Source organism: Protomyctophum parallelum, assembly GCF_964188405.1.
Source record: "Protomyctophum parallelum genome assembly, chromosome: 22".
NCBI lineage: Eukaryota > Metazoa > Chordata > Actinopteri > Myctophiformes > Myctophidae > Protomyctophum > Protomyctophum parallelum.
Window position 1 is genome coordinate 8383423 of NC_139714.1, and position 6000 is coordinate 8389422.

Below are 6000 nucleotides of genomic sequence, written 5' to 3' on the forward strand. Positions count from 1 at the left end.
GACAAATATCACTGCCAGGGCATTGTTTATCCTGTATCAGAGCTGGTTTCCAGGCTAGGATATGCTACTGTATGTGTAAATATACCACAGGTCAACACCTTCCACACACTGATATAGACTACTGACATTTGGGTTATTATACTGAATATAATCTGATTTTATTTTTATTTCTTATTAAACAAAGAAAACAAAACAAAAACAACAACAACAAAGCGGGGTTCAGCCAAACGCTTATAGGTCTGGAGCGATACCACCATCGAGGAGGGTTGTGAGCCAACAAAAGGAGGCCACCAACTCTCCCTGCTGGGTTGAGCAAATTACAGCAGGCTGATAATATGGTGCATGGGGTCCCACCGCACTCTATGAAGGATACATACTTCTTAACAGCCAATGGGTGATGCGCCCATTCAGGCCTCACAGCTCTGCAGGATTTGTATAGAGAATCGTCCTTTGGAGCTGTGGGAAGAATCAAAGCCTGTGTATTCCCAGTGAGCATAGACACGCTATTGATCACCAACGATGAAGGGATTGTGGAACATTGGTGATTATGTCGATATGCGATAGCATGTGGCTGCACTGCCTCAAAGCCCACCAAGACCAGAGGGATGCATTCATAACAGTTGGAAGAACACTGATCCTACACATTGTTCTTGTCGTATAGTTGCAGTCGTTGCCTTTAGTCTTTGACATGCTATTAATTGATATTTACCTGATTAAATGTCAAGGACCTGAGTATAATTTCTGTTTCCTCCATCCCTTCCTAATTGTCAATTCACCAGGCACATCTCCCGTCAATCAGGCATGTACAAATGGAGCCGTAATTATGTTCAATTAGTTAACTGTCCAGCTATGCACAGCAATTAGTCAAGTGGAAAATGAAAAGCAAACGTCGCCAGTGTTCTTAATGCTGTGAAATTAAATGGCAATGCTGCATGCAAAACACACACGCACAGCATAGGCTACTTCTACTTTGATACACAAGGTAGTTTAAAACCTGTAATATGAAAATGCAAACGCAATTAGCATAATAAAGATTTTAATAGTTTTTGTAAATGAGCTGTAAAGCACAGCAAAAAGTTAGTTTAAAGTAGAGGCACTTATCTGTTATGCTTTTATAAGCAAAATGACACTGTAGCATAAACTGCAAGAGAGCATATCAGAATTAGTGAAAGAGCTGGATTGAAAACAACCCAATGCCTTCTAGTGGCTGAGAATGGTACTAGGAGAACAGTGGTGATACAAATACTCAGATTTTGGACTCAAGTAAAAATTATAAATATAAATAAAATACTTTGTTACAAGTAAACGTCCTGTATATAAAATCTTACTGGTCAAAGTACACCAGTTTTAGCCATATACCTAAAGTAGCACAAGTATAAAAGTATTGTGCAGAATGTCTATTTCAGAACTATACTGTATTATATCATGTTATTGGATTATAATTCATTATATTTAATCATTTAGGCCCTATTTTATACTTCCAAAAATGTAGAATAGTTTTAATTAATAATGGCATTCATTGTTAATTATCCAAATGTGCAAAGTAACTGGTAACTTTATATATTTTTATTTATATGTTTACTTGACAGGGACAATACAAAAAACAATATAAAAACTGCTTTGCCTCTGAGAAGTATCAAGTAAATTGGAAATACTCAAGTAAAGCACCTTGACACTATGCTTAGTGTAGCAAGTAGCCTACTTGAGTAAATGGACGTAGTTACTTTATATAGCCTGTAGGAGAATAATGACTTAACTAACATCTGAGTCACTACACGACTTCAGCATTTCACATGCAGCCACAGTCCACAGCAAACATGAGCCTCCATTCTCCCCAATTGCCACCCTTATATTTTGCCCACCGTCATTTAAACAAAATGTTTTGGCTTAAGACTTAAAGGACCACTTCCCCACTTTTCAACCTATTTTCATACAATTGGTCCTCACTAATTATCATGATAAAACTCCACAATTATTTTCTACTCTGTCTGTGTCTCATAAGGGCTGTGGACAGACGAATAACAGTTTAAGTAAAAAGAAAAGGCCTAGTTGTCCTGACCCCTTATCAGTCATTTATACATTATGGATAATTAGTGTGGACTTAAACTGTTATTCGTCTATAGTACTCAGTTCAGAAACCCGTCCATCAGTGACATCATCAATGGGGAATCCAAGCTAATGAAAATGGAAGACAGCCTTCTCACGATAATAAAAATGTAAATATATATATATTTTTAAATATTGTTTAAAATAAATCTGGCTAACAATGATGCCACTGGTGGACGGGTTTCTGAACTCCTATGAGACACAATCGCAATCCTATACAAAATGAAAGACAAAATCAAAATCACTCCAGACACTACAACTCTCCTTACCTTACCTTAAATACTGTGTCGAAGTCTGGGGTAACACATACAAAACTATAATAGACCCAATTTCTATCCTTGCTTTCTTTTTCTATCCTACAAAAGAAAGCAATAACTGTTGTCAACAAACCGACTATATTCATTAAAAACAGCACATCGGAATTTGAAGATTTAGTCAACCGTGACACTGCAACAATAATGTACAAGGTATACAATTAGTCGCTTCCAATCTGGATGCAGGAGCTGTTTAAGCCTAGAAAAAACGGCAATTTTTAAGATGACCAAAGTTTCTCATCAAAGAGAGATGTTTATCTGCCATTGGGGTGATTCTATAGAATAAACTGGACACTGAACTAAAATTGAGCAACTCCATCATAAAATTCAAGAGAACAAAAAAAAAAAGTAATTGATAAATATATAAAATCACTCTAATTATATAGTAGATATGTGTATCCCCATATGCATGTGTGCATACGAGCATACACACGTGTGCATAATTGCATATAGGTATATATTTGTTGCGACCACAGGTCGCATTTACTATGAAATCATGCATTTTCCGTCAGTCAGTTCATTGTTTGGTTGGTTGGTCACCCCAAGCATGACCATATTGGTCATGCCTCGTGACATCACGTGACATCATCAGGGATGGAGATCCCTGATGTCTTCAATATTAAGCCCATATATGGGCATGCCCATATATGGAGATCTCTGATGTCATCAATATTGGCCATTTGACCTCAAACCTCAAACCCTTAGATCTCCATATATGGAGCTGACCTGTTCTGACATTCCATATGTTGATCCTTCCCCATCCATCCTTCCTCTTTGATGTCTCCCTTTTGACTGATACCTGTCCATTTAAACTCTAGACGGGCCCGCCCCAAAGTTATTAGTGCAGCCACGCCCGGCAGCCAGCGAAAACTAGAGTTCTCAACAGGCCCGAAAATTAAGTCCCGGCCCTACCTGGGCCATTATCAAACCCTGTACACTCAAGAAACTGCCCCCACTGCCACCCTTAGATCTCCATACTATATATAGACCTGACCTGTTGTGACATTCCATATGCGTGCACATGACCTCGCCCTACCCTTAGATCTCCATATATGGAGCTGACCTGTTGTGACATTCCATAATGTTGATCTGACCATATCAAACCCTGTACACTCAAGACACGCTCCATAAATGCCAAAAAAAACACCATGCCAAAGCGCATATGTTTAAAACAAAATATAAACAATATATTTATGCATATGAAGCATCCACTTCATATAGATGACAAAAAAGTGATAATAATAATCATGATAATCATGATATTATGATAATAATAATAATAATAATAAAACATGTATTTTAAATAATTAGTAGAAAATTGTTAAACATTTATAATTATATATTCTGTTTCATTCCCATAAGGGGAAATGATAAAAAGTGGGAGTCCCCTCAAAGGGTTATTGGGCAAGGCACTGATCTCTCTATATCATTTGTTCTGGATAAGAATGGACTTAAAACCCTTGTTCTGCATTCCCTCTCATCTATTTTATAAATACAGAACCAGAGGAAAAGATGCAAGACTGTCAATGCTCTTTCAAATACGGAAAAGGTCAGATCATGTTGTATTACTGCAGTTCCTATATATATTATTGCTCATATAGCCTACGGTGGTAAAAAAAAAAAAAAAAAATCACACATGATAAGGAAAATAAATTAAAGCTAATTATTTTAAAACATTAAAACATAACATGAAACATGTTACTGGCAGTGTGCAAAACACATTTGGCACTGATCGAGCCAGCGGTGTGCAAGATTAACTCCAAACACAAGCATAGACTCCTGCAGAGCCACGCTGTATATCTGTCTATACTTATAACCAGTGAAAATAGCAGATTTGCAAGCCCACAAGCTCTCTAGATCAGCTGATGCGAGCTTGTAGATCTTCTACTTTCTGAAACCTTTTGAGATGTGAACATTTCTGATGATGTTTGATGACTGTTACCTACTGTATAATGACGTGCCCAAAACAGTGCCAGCCAGTCAGAAAGAGGTTGAACAGAGCAAAGGAGCATATCTCTCTCTGTTCATGCAGTTGATGAAAAGAAACGGTCTATGAAGTGTGCTTTTGGCATTATTAGATACAATATTAATAGTATGGCGCTCTTTGTCTGGGAGTTCCATGATCTCTGTCGCGCTGGATCGCATCTAATAACTGTTTCAGACATTCAATGATCCTTCCCTTCACCTTGGGAAATATCTATCTGATAAATGAATTCGCCCGTCAGACTGCTTAAAGTCAGTTGATTGCAAGCTGTCGGTTTTGGTTTAATATGAAGTGACTTGGCAACACTGCAGGGAGGTTAGAACAATCATATTGAGATGATTGAATTATAGCGATTAATTATTCATTCATATTAAATCCTCAAATGCAGAAGCCCAGTAACTCCTTCCAAAGAGCTGTGACACTGTTACCGTGTGGATGCAAACAAGGGCCTCAGATACGGCAGGTGATATTCATATAGTGGAGTAACAGTAAAAGGTCTCTCTGAGTAAAAACCAAAAAGTTAGACTAAAAAGAGATAGTGAAATAAATATAGTTATAAAGAGTTTAGAGTAAATGGTAAATGGTAAATGGTGCATTTATATAGCGCCTTTATCCAAGGCGCTTTACAGAGATTGTGCATTACATTCACCCATTCACACACACACCGATGGCAGCGGAAACCATGCAAGGCACCAACTAGCACATCGGGAGCAATTAGGGGTTCAGTGTTAATTAAGGGATAATGTATGGCTGAGTGGTCATTGTTAAAGCACTTTGTGAGTTTTCTCTGTGAGAAGTGCTATATAAATAAAATGTACTTACTTACTTGATAGATAAATCACCGACAAGGTGATTAACCACTGACGCGAGGCGGAGGTGGTTAATTTATCTCCTGAGCAAGCAGGCAGGCTCTATATTGGCTCAATGGTAAAATTGTCAGCAAACAGGGTTCAAATCCGCGATTGAAGAAGAAAATTATATAGTGCAGCTTTAAGTGCAGTACTTGAGTACATGTACTTAGTTACCTTCCACCACTGCAGATGAATTAAAATGAATGAAATGAATTAAAAGCACCACGAAACATTAATACTGCTGAGGCAATTTAATTTAGCCTCAGATATTGAACTGAAATATTGTGCAACTGCGATGGCATATCATCCAGATATTGCTGCTGTTGGGTGGAAACCTTGTATATCCAAATTGTGGGCTTGTAGATGAACTATTTTAGCTGCCTTTGGTTAACACTGCAGTATGATAAAGTAAAAGTAGGGCATTCATTTATTTATTACAAAAATATGGAGATACAAGGTTTCTGCCCAACAGCAACAATATAAAATTATGTCTTGAAGGAGTTGAAAGAGCAGAATATGGAATGAAAAATAAATACCACCACAGATATCTCTCTTGTTTATAAATAAATACCACCACAGATGTCTCTCTTGTTTATAGACTGCATGGGTTAGGCTGTAAAGTCCTTCTATATAGACTATATTGTGTGTAACCTCTTCCTGTGAACCTCACTGTTTTTAAATGTACAGTATACTACACCTCAATGCATATTCTTCTCGTGCCTAAAGAAAGTAAAGTAAGTACATT